This window comes from Carcharhinus amblyrhynchos, chromosome 13, assembly GCF_965287045.1.
Source record: "Carcharhinus amblyrhynchos chromosome 13, sCarAmb.v2.hapA, whole genome shotgun sequence".
Taxonomy (NCBI): domain Eukaryota; kingdom Metazoa; phylum Chordata; class Chondrichthyes; order Carcharhiniformes; family Carcharhinidae; genus Carcharhinus; species Carcharhinus amblyrhynchos.
Window position 1 is genome coordinate 16,479,295 of NC_137336.1, and position 17,719 is coordinate 16,497,013.

Below are 17,719 nucleotides of genomic sequence, written 5' to 3' on the forward strand. Positions count from 1 at the left end.
TTAATGGTAGGGCAACTGGGGAGAGTTACAGAACAAATAGATCTCGGGGTATAGGTTCATAGCTACTTGAAAGTGGAGCCACAGGTGGATAGGGTGGTGAAGAAGACATTTGGCATGCTTGGTTTCATTGGTTAGAACATTGCATCGAGGAGTTGAGATGGCTTGTTGAAATTGTACAAGACATTGGTAAGGCTACACGAGGAATATTGTGTACAGTTCTGGTCAGCCTATTATGGAGAGGATATTATTAAACTAGAAAGAGTGCAGAAAAGATTTACTAAGATGCTACCGGGACTTGAAGGTTTGAGTTATAAGGAGAGGCTGGATAGACTGACACTTCTTCTCTGGAGTGTCGTAGACTGAGGGATGATCTTATAGAGGTTTAGAAAATAATGAGGGGAATAGATAAGGTAGATAGTCAACATCTTTTCCCAAAAGTAGGGAAGTTTAAAACTAGAGGGAATAGGTTTAAGCTGAGAGGGAAGAGATACAAAAGGATCTAGGGAGCATTTCTTGGTGGTGAGTGTCTGGAATGAGCTGCCAGAGGTAGTTGTAGCAGTAGGGACAATGTTGTCTTTTAAAAAGCATTTAGACAGTTACATGGGTAAGATGGGTATAGAGGGATATGGGCCAAATGTGGCAATTGTGAATAGCTTAGTTGTAAAAACTGCGCAGCCTATTTAAGTTGTGCTGAAGGGCCTGTTTCCATGCTGTGAGCCTCTATAACTCTATGTTTCTAGTAAGAAAAGCATATGTTAGGATATTGCTGCAATGTTGTGTTGTCAGCGTTGTAACTGATTCAATATTTCCTGATATCTGATGCAAAGGACACTGAATCTGTCAAAATACTCTTACCAATATGATTGACTTCTCTTTCTGTTGCTTCTTTTCACAGCAATCCGATGTAGAAAAATTGGCTTTGACAAGGAAAGCATGATGTCAGCATATAATTTTATATACTTACTCGATGAATCAGTCCTGGATTTCTTATTTAACCTGTTTGACTTTACTGTAAAAGGGATAAAGCAAAAAATATTTGAAACTGAAGTGATCACTCTCCTGTATTTGGCCATTACTGACAACATTGTAGTGGGGCAACATCCTATTGGTTGGTGGTGTCATATACTGTGGTATCAGGGAGAGGATGGCCTAGTGGTATTATCACTATTAATCAAGAAACTCAGCTAATGTTCTGGGAAACTTGGTTCAAATCCTGTCACTGCAGATGGTAGAATTTGAATTCAATAAAAAATATCTGGATTGAGAATTTGCTGATGACCATGAAACCATTGTCAATTGTCGGAAAAACCCATCTTGTTCACTAATGTCATTTATGGAAGGAAATCTGCCATCCTTACCTGAACTAGCCTACATGTGACTCCAGAGCCACGACAATGTTATTAACTCTCAACTGTCCTCCGGCAACTAGGGATGGGCAATAAATGCTGGCCAGTAAAAAATCCACTGAGTTGGCCTGTTTCCCAAAGTGAAAGATTCATTGAACTGTAGATTGTATGATTGCAAATTTGGTCTAGATTACGCTGGAATAATTTGCCTCACAAAAAGTTGCTGCAGAAGGTTAGGGTGCACGGAGTTGGGGGTAAGGTGTTAGCGTGGATTGAGGATTGGTTATCTAACAGGAAGCAGAGAGTTGGAATCAATGGGTGCTTTTCTGGTTGACAGTTGGTGACTAGTGGGGTGCCGCAGAAATCGGTGTTGGGGCCTCAACTGTTTACCATTTACATAGATAATCTGGAGGACGGAGCTGAGTGTAGGGTAACAAAATTTGCTGATGACACGAAGATGAGTGGAAAAGCAAATTGCATGGAAGGTGCGGAAAGTCTGCAGAGATAGGCTGAGTGGGCAAGGACCTGGCAGATGGAGTGTAACGTTAGCAAATGTGAGGTTATCCACTTTGATAGAAATAATAGTAGGAGGTGTTATTATTTAAAGGGTAAAAAGCTGCAGCATTCTACGGTGCAGAGGGACCTGGGGGTCCTTGTGCACAAATCGCAAAAAGCCAGTCTGCAGGTGCAGCAGGTGATCAAGAAGGCGAATGGAATGTTGGCCTTTATAGCGAGGGGGATAGAATATAAAAGCAGGGAGGTCTTGCTACAACTGTACAGAGCACTGGTGAGACTGCAACTGGAGTACTGTGTGCAGTTTTGGTCCCCGCATTTGCGAAAGGATATATTGGCTTGGGAGGGAGTGCAGAGAAGGTTCACCAGGCTGATACTGGAGATGAGGGGATTAGCTTATGAAGAGAGATTGAATAGACTGGGTCTGTACTCGTTAGAGTTTAGAAGGCTGAGGGGGCATCATATAGAGACTTACAAGATAATGAAGGGGCTGGATAGGGTAGAAGTAGAGAGATTCTTCCCGCTTAGAAAGGATAGCAGAACTCGAGGGCACAGCTTCAAAATAAAGGGTGGTCAGTTTAGAACGGAGTTGAGGAGGAACTTCTTCACTCAAAGGGTGGTGAATCCCTGGAATTCACTGCCCATTGAAGTGGTGGAGGCTACCTTGTTGAATATATTTAAGTCACAGGCGGATAGATTTCTGATAGACAGGGGAATTAAGGGTTATGGGGGGAAAGCGGGAAAGTGGAACTGATCCACTTCAGATCAGCCATGATCTTATTGAATGGCGGGGCAGGCTCGAAGGGCTAGATGGCCTACTCCTGCTCCTATTTCTTATGTTCTTATGTAGTGGGTTAGAATAAAGCCACTGTTGCTCCCAAAGTTTGGATGATGGGCAGCCACTGTGTTCAAATTTTTGTTTGATTAAATTTAATTTTAGATCGTTTTTGAGGGTTAAAGGTGAATTTCAAGATGAAATCATTACATGATGACTTAAAATGTAACACTGATGGAACATGCCTTTATTAAAAGTACTTTACACTCAATTGTGTAAATCCCTGGAAATAGATTAAGCTTGAACTGTTCTACACTCTAGTATGCTACATTGTGTTTATGTGATAAATGAACAGTAATTAAACAATAGAATATCAGTTCAATAGGCCAAGCCTTGAGCTAAAGTAGGCAGAATTCAGGAAATTATGAGCGAGGAACTGGGTTTCTGGTACATGACTCTCAAAATAAATAAGTTGCCACTGGTAGATAGCTTCTCTCCCTCTACTTCAGCCCTGGATGAGACTTACAAGTTAAACAATACTTGCAGTTAAATATCACAAATACAGACTATATTAGATTTTTAGAAAGATATTTAATATTTCCCTTATCTCAGCAAATGTCCACACTCTGTTCCAAGCCATATGACATCAAAATATCCCAAATTGTTTCACAGCCAACTCAGTATTTTTGAGGTGTGGTGTCTCTTGGCACAGGAAGGATCAATGGCAACCAAGTTGCACACAGCAAATAAAAACAGGAAGTGCTGGGAAAACACGGCAGGTCCAGCAGCATCTGTAGAGTGGGAAAATCTGAGTTAATATTTTGAGTCCAATATGACTCTTTTTGGGTACTGAGGAGAGGTAGGGCGGTGATGTGCTTTATATTGTTGAAAAAGGAGAGGTCCAGGATAATTTAGAGGGCAGGAAAACTTTAAGACATAGATGCCATGGAGCACAAGGCAAAGGGAGTGGTGCCAACAGTATTAAAGACAAAAAATATTGGTCCAGAGCAGGTGTTAATAGTAGAATAAAGGTGTGCAAAAGCAAAAACATGACCAGGTACAAACTGGCTCTTCATTTCAAAATGGAGGGCAGAGTTCTTGGTATGTATGGTTGCTTACAACAACATCACACAAACAGCATTATGATAATAATAAGATAATTTCTTGTTAGTAATATTGGTTGAAGGATCAGGATAGAATCCTACATCAAAATAGTATGATGAGATGTTCATCTAAAAGGTGGCATCTCCAAAACAGCACTGCACCCTCTGTACTGCCGTGTAAAGGTGATCTGGTCTATTTGCTCAATTCTCCCAAGTGGGATATGAACGTACAACCTTCTGACTGTGATCAAAGTGTTACCCATCCAACCATGGTTGACACCACGACTGTTCCTTCACCGATGCGGGGTCAAATGCCTGAAGTTTTCTTCCTAACAGTATCATGAGTGTACCTACTGCAATGATTCAAGAAGCCAGCCCACCATCACCATTTCAAAGGCGATTAGGGATGGGCAAACAACCCTGGTCTAGCTAGAAATGCCCACACTCTGTGAAAAAATAAAAGATAATCTCTTTTTACGGGTACTAAATGAACCTATCATCATCTCAAGGGCAGGAACATAGATGACTAAATGCATTTGATGAATGGAAATGTATCAATGCGACAGGAGGAGGAATCTGAGTGCTTTCTCGATTATTTTGAGTTGTCGAAAGTCCAAAGGTAGATTTCAAAATGTTTGTATGAACCATAAGGCAGAACTGAGAAAATAGAGATCTAGTAAAGTAATAGCCCATGGATAGGGATTTCTAACTAGCTAATAAGATTTATAGATAGAATGCAGTCTTTCAGAGGACAAGAAAGCAGTAAGGAGTAAAATAATTATTGGGCAAGCTAACACAAACAGTTTAAACATATATGAATGCAGTAAGTGGATTAAAACAAGTAATTCTGATTTTAAAACATATATGCTGATATTTTAAATGCATTTCAAGGTAATGTATGCTTTAGTCAAGCAAAGGCATGGTGGTAAAAGTCAATAGTTTAAAGCCAAAGGTCTGGGAACAGGTTAGTCAATAAGCCTTATCAGGTGAAATTTGAATGAGGGGAATTATTATGCAACATTAATGAATAGATGCATTCACTGCCCAGACACGGCCAAGAATCGATATGCCCTTGGATGCAGAAACACATGTCAAATCAACTGGGCAGTGAATCAGTGGGAACATCTATTTTGACCTTGTGGCAGCATCTGCCATTACCAGGCATGTAGTTAGGGCCAAAAAGGGAGAGAATGTCACCATGCTATTAAGTATCTTATGGTTGGCTGAGGTATTTGACAGATGCCTCTATTGATGTACAACTGTTAAATGAAATTGATTTTAAGTTAATGAAAGGCGGAATTATTGATTATGAAAAAGTATAATTGATCTGTACTTGACTCTGTACTGCAGATCTTTCGGAGAGGTTCTGTTATTCTCTTTGGACTCTTTGGAAGTCTCCAGTTGGCTGTACAGTTGTATTGCTTTGTTTTATGTTTTATGTTAAATAAATTTTGTACATCTTTAAACAGAGATATTTGCCTTGTGAGTTTTGAATTGTCTTAGTTCAAGGCACAATTGGCCACCTTTTCAAATCTCCCCACAACATAGCTACATTGATAACCCCAACATTTAAAAATACTCTCTCTCCAACATTAAAGACCTTTATATCAAATTAATTATTCATATCATACATACATACTTTAGACATATAAATCACAACAATCACTCTGAAAATGAAAAAATAATAAGTTAACAAATCCAAAATGCAGAAAGAACTAATGAAATTAAGCATCAGTGAAATACAAAATTCTCCCAAACTAATGGACTAATACACAAAAGCAATCTCCTTCAATGAAAACAAGGTGTACCACAAAATGTATAAAACCAGCAGCAGTGTAAAGCTGTAAAAAAAACACCAACCAAAGTGTTATCGCACTTATTGCTTTTCACCAAGAAGCTGAACATTGATAACCAGATGTGCTCAAGGAAACTTGCATTTTATTCACATATTCTTCGGAAGAATTGGAAGTTTATCACCATTACAGCAGTGACTGCAATTCAAAAGCACTTTGGAGCATCTTGAAGTCGTGAAAGGTGTGACAACTTAGCTTCACCCAGGAATGATAACGAACAACTAATCTAGAGGCTTGGACTAATGATCTGAATGGGCTGAAGAAAGAAATCTGAATGCTCTTGGGAAAAATAATGAGTAAATAAACAAATTATCACAAAATACGTTCATTTACCTTGAGTACAGCTGACAATATGGATTGAGCTACACAGTTATGATGTCTCCACTGTGTGTCAGAGAGCAGCACTTTATACGGGTATAATATTCAATCCCTAGCAACTCCAGATAAGCTGCCTACTTCTGTTAACATCATATTGGTATCTGAAAGAATAAATTCCAATGATACAATCTTCATGAAGTCTTCAACATTGATTGCATCTTTTATAGTCCAATCAATGAAAATTCAGCAGTAGATCTTAATAATAGTTAGGATTAAAAGCAGCCACCTGTAAAAATCAATTGTAGATTTAAAAAGGTTCACTGATAAAATGCATTAAAAATTCCCTAAGGGTGAATAAATAGCATTGACATGAGTTGATACACAATTGACACTGCTCAGAAAGCATGGACTATCAGTAATAGTTTTTTTAACACAATGAAAATTGGAGGAATACCTTTTGAAATAGAATGTTACAAGTTAGCAAGACCTTACGTTTAGAAATTAGATCATGATCGTTTTTGGTTGCTCATGGAGGCGCAGTATGGTTCAATGCGGAAGGGAGATAGAAGCCAGGGGTCAGGGCCTTACAGGACTGGCAGCGATGGAGGTAGGAGAATTGAGAGCGTTGAATAGGTCCATTCATGTGGGGTCTAGAGGTATACTCATTCTCCACGTTCAGATAAATTACCTTCTTTGTTGCGGGGGTTAGCTTGAGCTGACTAAGGGCAAACCAATCTTAGAGTGGAGACTGATAGGCCAATCATTTGTACATGGAAAAGACCTAATGTTCCCTTCAGTCATGGGGAAAGGACATCTCTTGCTCTTCCTTACTCAATATGGCAAGTGGCATACATCTAGCCAGGAACGTGTGCTCCTTCCTGTCCACCATGTTGAGGCCTCAGTAACAGAGTGGGCCAACCTCTTGACCATTGTTGAAGAAATGTATAGAAAATACCATACCTGGCATTTCATGCAGATTCCGATTTAGAGTTTTCGGCAATTTGACATGTTATGATTAATATATAAATTGATTCATGTGAACAAGATATTCAGCAAATGTCGCAAGTTTTATCATGTTTTACAATGCTCCCATATTGGAAGCTGGAACTTATAAAAAAAATTATTAGTTGACAGGATATATGCATCACTGGCTCAGCCAGTGTTTATTGTGCATCCTTAAAATTACTCTTGAGAAGGTGATAGTGAGCTGTGCCCTTGAACTATTGTTATCTGGATATATAGATACACCCACAATGCTGTTATATAGAGAATTTCGGAATTTCCCAGTGACAGTGAAGGAATGGTGATATATTTCCAAGTCAGGATAATGAATGGCTTGGAGAACAATGTGAACGTGGTGTTGCCATGTGTCTGTTGCCTTTTTCCTTTTCGCAGATTTGGTGAGTTTCTGAAATGCATCTTGTAGATGGTGCATACTGCTGCAACTCTTTTTGTAATCAATGGTGAAGGGAGTGAATGTTTAATGTGGTGGGTGAGATGCCAATGAAGTAGGCATCTTTGTCCTGAACGGTTTTGAGCTTTTTGAGTGTTGTTGGAGCTGCACTGATCCAGTCAAGAGGATCACATTCCTGAATTGTGCCTTGTAAATGGTGGGTAGTCTTTGGCTATTTAAGAGGTGAGCTACTCACCAATGAACTCCCAGCCTCTGACCTGTTCCTGTTGCTCATCTCAGCTTTTGAGTTCAGCTATTTTGTCCAGGTTTTGACAAAGGCAGAAATGAGATTGGGAGCTGAGAGATCCTGGACGAATCCAAACTGAACATCAGTGAGCAGGTTATCGCTATGCAAGTGCCACTTGATGGATCTAACCCCTTACAACGGTGGCACAGTAGCACAGTAGCACAGTGAGGCGGCACCATAGCACAGTGGAGCGACATGGTAGCACGGTGGTTATCACTGCTGCTTTACAGCTCCAGGGACCTCGATTCCTGGCTTGAGTCACTGTCTGTGTGGAGTTTGCACATTCTCCTCGTGTCTGCATGGGTTTCCTCCGGGTGCTTTGATTTCCTCCCACAGTCCAAAGATGTGTGGGTTAGGTTGATTGGCCATGCTAAAATTGTCCTTAGTGTCCTGCGATGCGTAGGCTAGAGTGATTCGTGGATAAATATGTAGAAATATGAAAGGAGGGTCTGGGTGGGATTGTGGTCGGTTCAGACTCGATGGGCCGAATGACCTCTTTCTGTGCTGTAGGGTTTCTATGATTCTATGAACTGTAAGATGGAAAAACACATTGTGCTTTGCCAGGTATTGGTGTGGTAGAGCTTGGATTCCATCCAGGAGCAAGTTCCTGATGAATTGAGCTGAGCAGAGGCCAGGCACTTGCAATACTGGAGTAAAACACTGAGGTGGATGGGCGGAGTGGGTGCTGGAGAAGGAAGTTGAGAAACAAGTCAATCTCTCATGAATTTTACAGAGCAATATTGAGTGTAATGAGTGCACGGCTAGACACAAGAAGAGAAAATTACTTTCCTAGCTTCTCTCCCTCAGGGAATCATACATAGACCAAGATAAAGGAGTGGTGAAAATTGAACTTTTCTACTTAAAATAGCAAAACGGGATGCAGGCGAAAGACAAAGGATCTGGGAAAGAACGCCCCAGTACGTATAAGGTTTTTTTTTGCAAGAGTGAGTGGAATTACTCTGCCAGGGATAGATTCACAAGTGGCTATGTTGTTCAAGGTCATGATTAGAATGAACATACCTGTCTCGCGCAATAATTATTTTGACCATTTCATCGGAATTTATGAATATTTATGTCAAAGGTACATTTAAAGTTAACTTTTCCATTGACTTCTGAAGATGCATCTGGTCAGCAGAAGATTGCAACCATCTTCTTTTTACAAAAGCTTTTTAATGAAAGTAAACCCTCTTCCCAAAGCCTGCGCTTGTATTCGATTGAGCTAATTTTCATCAGCCCTTTTCCCAAGTGGAATAAAAAAAGCAGCCAAAGTGTTGAAAAGGGCGCAAATACTGTTCTTCATTCTGCTTCTGTAAAGCACTCCACTCGAACAATCTCCGTGGCTCTTTGCAATGTGTGCACCTGACCTGATCTGAGAGAGAGCAGAATTATAAATAATGTGCGATTAAATGGCAGAGGGCTTTTCGTTCATAGAATCATATATTCATAGAGTCCCTATAGTGTAAAAAGAGGCCATTCAGCCCATCAAGTCTGCACCAACCACAATCCGTCCCAGCCCCTATGCTCGTAACGCCATGTATTTACCTTGCTAGTCCCCCTGATACTAACTAGCAATTTAGCATGGCCAATCAACCTAACCAGCACATCTTTGGACTGTGGGAGGAAACTGGAGCACCCAAAGGAAACCCACACAGACTGGAGAGAGCATGCAAACTCCACACAGACAGTGACCCAACCTAGGAATCAAACCCAGGTCCCTGGTCTAAGCACGGTGTTTCATCTAAATCCGAAGGAAGTGCTGAAATAGATAGTCACTGAACATTAGAGTAGAACTCTTCCCATCTACATGATGTTGGGTAAGGTGTTTTTATATTTAATATACAGCCTTCAATGTTAAGCATGTTGTATTCTCTCACTGCCGGCTGCTTTTGGGAATACAAACTTGCTGATTCCCGTTTTTCCATGAGTAATTGAACTCTCCTTCTGCCTGGCTCGGATGTAGCACAATATTAGATTTCAGTGTGCCAGTGTCAACTTCTATACACATACAGAACACTCATAAAAGGGAATGATTCACATGATACATTAACTCTATGTGGATTCATAGAAACATAGGAACATAGAAACACAGAAGGTAGGATCAGGAGGAGGCCATTTGACCCTTTGAGCTGCTCCACCATACATTATAATCATGGTTGATCATCCAACTCAATAGCCTAATCCTGCTTTTCCCCCATAACCTTTGATGCTATTTGCCGCATGTGCTATATCCAGTCACCTCTCAAATACATTCAATATTTTGGCATCAACTACTTCCTGTGGTAGTGAATTCTACAGGCTCACCAGTCTTTGGGTGAAAAAATGTCTCCTCATCTCCGTCCTAAATGTTTTATCCTAATCCTCAGACTGTGACCCCTCGTTCTGGACTCCCCCGGTATCAGGAATATCCTCCCTGCATCTGTCCTGTCTAGTCCTGTTAGAATTTTTTTAAGTCTCTGTGAGATCCCCCTCATTTGTCTGAACTCCAGCGAAAACAACCCTAATCTAGTCAATCTCTCCTCATACATCAGTCCTACCATCCCCAGAATCAGCCTGGTAAACCTTCATTGCACTCCGTCAAGAGCAAGAACATCCTTCCTCAAAAAAGGAGACCAAAACTACACCTGAGCATGTACCAGACAAATGGAGTTAAAAGGGTTATTTATGTGCATATATGTGTATATGTGTGGCAGTTTCACATGTCAGTATCTGCTGTATGCGTACAGTACACATCAGATTAAAGTAATTCATAAGGTACCACACAGTTCTTGTGTGTTGCATGCATACATCTGTGAATTGGTTTTGTGGTGGTCAGCAAAAAAGCTTTAAATTCAGGTTAAAAATGACTCAAACACAGTGTGCAATAGGTGTCTTCAATGGCAACATCTTACTTAAGATATGGGATTGGTTTAGATTAGTGGGTTAGTGTTGTTTTTTTTTAAAAGCTGGTCGGCGCAACATCGTGGGCCGAAGGGCCTGTTCTGCGCTGTAATGTTCTATGTTCTATGTTCTAACATGGTAAGAGACTACAAATGAATCTCCTCCTATGAGAACCACCCATTTACTGACCCTGAATGTAAAAGCTGGTGGAGGAAGTTCCACTTGAAAGTCAAGACCTCAAATGTGGGGCATCCAGGATGCGCTGTTTAGTCTATTATCAATCATTCAGAGCAAAATTAGGTCTCATAGTGATTAAAGAATTCACTGGTAAAAATGAGGTGGCATTCTCAATGACTTCAATATTAAAGAACAAATGAGGCCAAGTCCCATTCAGCTGCTCAATTATATTTATGACCACTCTGATTTTACTGCCTTTACTTATCTAAGTGAGGATGGTTCCATGTTAAGGCACCCTCTCAATCCGTGCCCAGCCCCAGCAGTGACCAGCTCTCCCCATGGGGCTTCTGTGGCTTCAGAGCTGCCAACTCCACGACTGGGTCAGCAGCATCTTGTCCTTAATTTGATGGTGAGGTGGGAAGTGGCCAATTAAGAGGATACCGCTGGTCAAATTGTTGAGCTGGTGATGTTGCAAGCAGGTCGGTAAATTAGGCACCTACCAGTTCAGCTGAGAATTCAAGACCGTGGCACTGTGGTTAGCACTGCTGACTCACAGCACCAGGGACCCAGGTTCGAATCCCGGCTTGGGTCACTGTCTGTGTAGAGTTTGCACACTCTCCCCGTGTCTGTGCAGGTTTCCTCTGGATGCTCCAGTTTCCTCCCACAGTCCAAAGATTTGTGGATTAAGTGGATTGGTCATGCTAGATTACATCTTAATGTCAGGGGATTAGCTAGGGTAAATGCATGAGGTTATGGGGATAGGGTCTTGGTGGAATCGTGGTTGGTGCAGAATCAATGTGCCGAATGGCACCCTTCTGTACTATAGGATTCTGTGAACATATGACTGTTTTTGGTCCAGTAAGATTCTGCCCTGTATCTGTGGAGTGGATAATGTCTGCAAGGAGGGCATGTTAAAAAAAGAGACAGTTTCTGTTGCTGCCGTTACATTCATCCTAGCAACATCCACTTCTATGGCCAGGATTTTCCTGCCTCACCAACTGGTGGGAAATTCCAGTCCCGCCGAAAGTCAATGGACTGTTGTTTGCAGTCGCAGCCACCGACAAGGGGTCCTGCCAAGGTGGAGCTGGATAATCCCACCCTCTGGCAATTGAACTCAATTTAACATGGTCCGCCCTTGTAGTGAACAGCCTATTGTAACTCATGGGCACAGTTAATCTGTCCATCTTTACAAGGAGGGGATTTTGAATTCCCTGGGCTGCAAAGAATAGTTTGGTCAGAAATTGCACATCAGAGTCTTCCGCTCAATGTTTTAAATACATAGCATTCCAGTGGTTCCCCACTTGGAGGCTGGTCTGATTGACAGACTGCACCTCCAGCAAAATGGGCAGCAAGCCAGGAAAAGCTACAATAGCAAGCATTTCATCAAAAGTAATTCTTCAAATGCAGACAATAAAAATAGAACAAAACTTCCTCCAACTTATAAATCAAAGAAAGGGTTTAGTAAAGAAACATCATTACTCCAAACTTGGGGCCTTGTCCTGGGCCAATCCAAGCTCTCCACAATTCTAAACAGGTTCTTATTTATAGTGAATCAGCTGGTCAATTGATTATTATACCATTCTGTAATTGATTCCATGTTTTACTGGGTCAACTGACCCTTACATCTTGTTGCCATTGATCATATTACAGCAAGTACATCTGCATTGCGGCAGGGAGCATGGAGATAGTTGGAGATTAATGGGAGGATGGGAATGTGGGGAAGGCAGTGCATGAGGTGAACAAATTAAAATGGGGAAAGAAGTGATATATAGGAGGGGGTTTGATGGGATAGGTTGACCAGAAGGAAGAATAAATCGAAATGATGGGAGTTGATCAGGAAGAAGGGGATGTCAATCAGATGGGCTGCCAAGCCTGGAGAGGGTCTGGGGGTCTGGGCCAGCAAAAGATTGGAGGTCTCATGTAGGACTGAAGACCTCAGTGAGAGCAGTGGAGGTTACCAAGTACGTATCAAATCATGGAGGCTCCATCTGGATTCAGGAGGTAAGAGCGAACCTGGGATCCATCGAATCCCGTCATCGAGTAAGTTACCGAGTTGACAATACATTTGGGAATCCCGGTTGACAGCAAGTCGAAAACCTGAATATCAACGAGGATCACAGCATTACAAATTTACAACCTGCCTCCTGGAAGCATGTTGGTCACGAGGCCAATCTCTGACCTCAGAGAAAGCTGAGAATGGAAGTGAGTTGGAGGCAGATTTGGAAAACAGATTCCTGAGACTTGAACCCCATCCTCTCACCCAAATCCACCATCATTTTTTTTGGTTAATATTTCTACTGCTGTGTTCAGCCTGTTTGTATTGATGACATGACTCCCAAGAGAAATTATCTAGCACAGTGGTTTGATCTGATTTGATCTATTATTGTCACACGTATATTTCACAATATATAGTGAAAAATATTGTTTCTTGCGCTCTATACAGACAAAGCATATCATTGCCAGAATACATTGGAGAAGGAAAGGAGAGGGTGCAGAATTTAGTGTTACAGTCATAGCTAAGGTATGGAGAAAGATCAACTTATTATAAGATAGGTCCATTCAAAAATCTGATGGCAGCAGGGAAGAAGCTGTTCTTGTGTCAGTTGGTATATAATCTCAGACTTTTGTATCTTTTCCTGATGGAAGAAAGTAGAAGACAGAATGTCCGGGGTGAGTGAAGTCCCTGATAATGCTGGTTGCTGGGTGCATAAGGTTGACTTTCCAGCCCCTATTGCTGATTGATTCAATCAACAAGCACTAAGTGTCAGTGCTAATTGTCAAGTAACAGATTTCAATCAAGCATTAGTTCCATCCAGTGATGGAGCAGGATTCAAAGTAACTATTGAACACCCGCTTTGCAATTTAAAATAGCAAAGAAAGTTTTAGTCTCAGAGGTAATGGTATTTGAATATAATTTATATAATAAAACTAATATCAGTCATCGTTAATTTGTTGTAGCAAATCACAGCGTTATGATAATGCAGCCTAAGAAATTATCTTTGCTATTTTGGATATCAATCAAACCTACAAAAATCTTTGAATTGTAGTAATGATGAGTGATAGTGTTCGTTCTGTTGCTTGGTAACAGTGCAGGCAGCGGTCCGGTTGATTACAAGCGCTAATGACAATGATCTTGGCCATGTGAATGTTTCTCAGCTAATGAAGTGCAGGACTTAAGCTTGTACTGTGTGCACTAACTGAATGGTTACTCAAGAGGCTTAAGCTGAAGCAATGCCCTGGTGGCTTTTGATGTGATTAAGGAATACTATGGAATAATGTTTGATTTTTGTGGCCCTGTATTAGACCCAACTTGCACCTCTACAACTTCCCAAGTTACTACTATAATCCCAGATGGGATATGCTATGATGTGCCACTAACATCAGTCAGTCATGTGTTAGACTCTCACTGTCTCTCTCTCTCTAGAGAAATGCCTTGGACATCTTTCACTGGCATTCACATTTTTCCTCACATTATACCAGATTGCAAAATACAGTTAAGAGCTGGCGTTCCAAGTTTCCCTTCTGGGATTTGGAACACGGTAGTGTTTAACATCAGCTGTGCTCTTAACAACATGAACAAACTCTGAAAAATTTGAGCAATTCATGAGCTTTTGGCTAGCTTTTAGATAATGGCTACTCACCTCCAGCTACACATGGAACGGTAAAAACAGGCCTGCACCAATCAAAAATAACAATTACCTATTTGTAAGTAGAACACTTACACATACAGAACAGGGTGACCGGTGGGCAGTGCCAGGGTGCCAAACTGCACTGCCCAAGGGGCACTATCTCCCTGCACTTAACCTCCCAGGGAGCCTTCATGGTTTCTGGTTCTACCGGCGGGGTCACCATGACAGGTCCCCGCTGATGGAGACCACAGGTGATCTTCATAATGAGGACAGGATGCTTTATTCCTGTGTTCTCCACATACCCCTTGATGCTTTACGAATCTAAGGGCAAGATTTTCTGACCACACTCACCCCAAAACCAGAAAATGGACTCTTTGCATGTCCTGCTCCCTGTCCGCTATGATTCCTGGGTGGGAAAATTCCTTCCTAGAAATCTCTCTATTTCCTTTTAAATATACTCACTTACCTGGACTCCTCAACCTTGTGGAGAAGGGAACTTCACAGGTTCACCATCCTCTCAGTTCTGAATGACCTAGCCCCCATCCTGAGACGATGATCCCTTGTTCTAGACTCTCCCAGCTAGAGGAAACAACATCCCTGTGTCCAGTCTGTCCAACTCTGTCAACATTTTATACATTTTAATGAGATACACTCTTATTTTTTTAAACCCCAGTGAATACGGATCGAGTTGACACAATTTCTCCTCATACAACAATCTGCCACCCCAAGAATCAGTCTGGTTAACCTTTGCTGCACTCCCTCTATTGCAAATATATAGCTTCTTAGATAAGTAATCCAAAATAACAGATAATATTCCATCCAGATGTGGGCTTACCAAGGCTCTATGCAGTAAAACACCACTGTTCCTATACTCAAATCCTCTTGCAATGAAGGCCAGTATACCATTTGTCTTCTTAATTGCTGCTGTACCTGTATGCTTGCTTTCAGTGACTGGCGAATTCCAATGGGAAAGATTGGGCCCAATACATTGAGCACACACGTTACTTCTGTGCTACCAACATGGAAGGAGATGAAAAACAAAAAGGTGATGTTGTTAACATTATGTAAGGCCTTGACTTTTATTGTGATAAGCGATCTGACATATCTTTACAGTGGGGATGCAGGGAGAGATGGGGACCTGAGGAGGGAGGGATGTTATGATGGCTAATAGAACTCGATAGATCTCTCTAGGGGCTACATCAAGCTGCCTTATTGAGCAAGCAGAGACTCGCCCAATTGGAAGCACTCAGCTGGAGTTTTTAAACTCTACCTGATCTGGAGTTGTAGGTTCCAATGTAAAAACTACCTGACTGTTATCTATGAATATCTATAGGCACAGCCCTTTCCTTTGGTGCACAATAAAGTGTTTTGGTGATGGGAACATGTGTTTGGCTGCATTACTGCACTAACTGTTTATCAACAGTTTTCTGAAAATTTAAATAGATCACATCTCTGGTTCACCCTCATCTGCTCTGCTCATTATGCCCTCTAAAAAGTGCCAGTCCATTTGTGATGCATAACTTTCTTTTAAAAAATTCTTGTTGACTTTGTCTCGTGTAAATACTGGATAATGATGTGCCTAATGGACATTGTCCATTTTATGCTGCATCTTGCCCAAAGTCAAAATGTTAACACTTACACATTATGGCCTGTGGTGAAAAATAGAACTAAAAACAAATGCTGCCCAAATGAAAATCTCTGCTGGAAACAGGTCTTCAAATTCATTAATGTTAAACACACACTTTTTTTTCTTTTTTGCTGATTTCTTTTTTATATAGAACACTGCTAGTGACACACTGACAATGTGGAGTGAGCTTTGTGATTTCTAAGTTTTACCTATTAGTTGCAGTCGACAAAGGTTTGGAAGACTTAAGTACAGTGTTTTCCACAACTACCATGCTGCCATTCCAGCATTTATTATCCTGTCATAGTGTAGGATGGTGCAGCCTGTCCTGGCACTAATGAGAAGACATTTTATGATATGCTACAGAGAGGCACAGCTTCTGAAGGTACGCATAGACATTTATCTCTCTGCTGGAGGCAGGCTAGTTCACAAAGATACAATTGGACCGAATCCAGTCACACTTAATGGATCTGCAATAAATCACTTTGAAAGGTTTTGAGACACTTCTACCATTTTTCAGTGACTAAATTTGTTCGCAGCTTCTCTTTAAACATCACTGCAAGGATTTGAACAAGGACATTTAGGGTGGAATAAATTAAGTGTATTCTTTTAATTCCCAAACAATATTTGACTCTACCGTGGCTTACCTTTTGAGTGTCATTTTAAGTCCATTAGATGTGACAGCGCATCGCTGTGACCTGAGCAGAACTCCTTTGGTTTTGATTTAACAGGAGTGTGTGCTTTCTGCAAGTCCCTCTCTCAAAATCAGAATGCAAAAACGTATCTCACAGAAAGAGTTTATCCATGCAGAAACAATTTCACAGCAGTTGGTAAAGTGGTTATTTGATGTTTCACCTCCATGTGAGCAAACAGATGTAATTACCTTGTTACCATATTACTTTATCCCCTTCGTCTTCTCCTCGTGATTATCTTAATACCCAATATTGCTGTAGCTAAGACTAACCTGGGCTTGCATTTTGACTCACGCTTACTAGAAGTTACATATATTCATTCACAGAGGTCTGTCCACTGCAAACAAAAGGAGCATGTACAGGCAGTACATCTTTGTTGAATTAAACAGAAGTGTGGGAGATAATTGTTCCCTGGTACATTCTCCATGACAGTATTTCAACAAATTGGAGTCCACTTGCCAACTTGTCAACACCCTTTTCTCATGCAGCATACATTGCTGTTCCCTTTGAAGTTTGGCCTTCTCATGTCAGTCTTGGTGAGTGCAAGATGAAAAGCTTTGACAGCATGTTTCTCTTTTAGCAAGACTAACCTGGAAGTTAATTCCATTGTAATTTAAGTCTCTGTATTAAGGAACTGCTGTTCTCCTCTTTCCCAAGTCTCTTTAGCCTCTAATTGTTGATCTCATAACGATTGAAACTGTCTCATCTGTAATTGCAACCACTTTATTCTGTGGGTGTCGACAAATGAAGGCCCAAAACTTCTTGGATCGATATTTTTTCATACCAGACAATGTCCTAATACATTCATGTTATCTTGTCCCTGAGGCATAAACATTCTTCCTATTGTGTGAAGCATGATATTGAACGCTGAATTTTAATTGAAGTTTTATTGAGACTTTATATTAACTTCTCATTTGCGTTTATATAACACTTTATATTCTACAGGCAAAGTTTTTTGCACCCTTCCATGGTGCACCTTAGAGGTATACAGCATGGAAAACAGGCCCTTCAGTCCAACTTGTCCATGCTGCCCTTTTCTTTAAACCCCTAAGCTAATCCCAATTGCCTGCATCTGGCCCATGTCCCTTATACCCATCATACCCATGTAACCA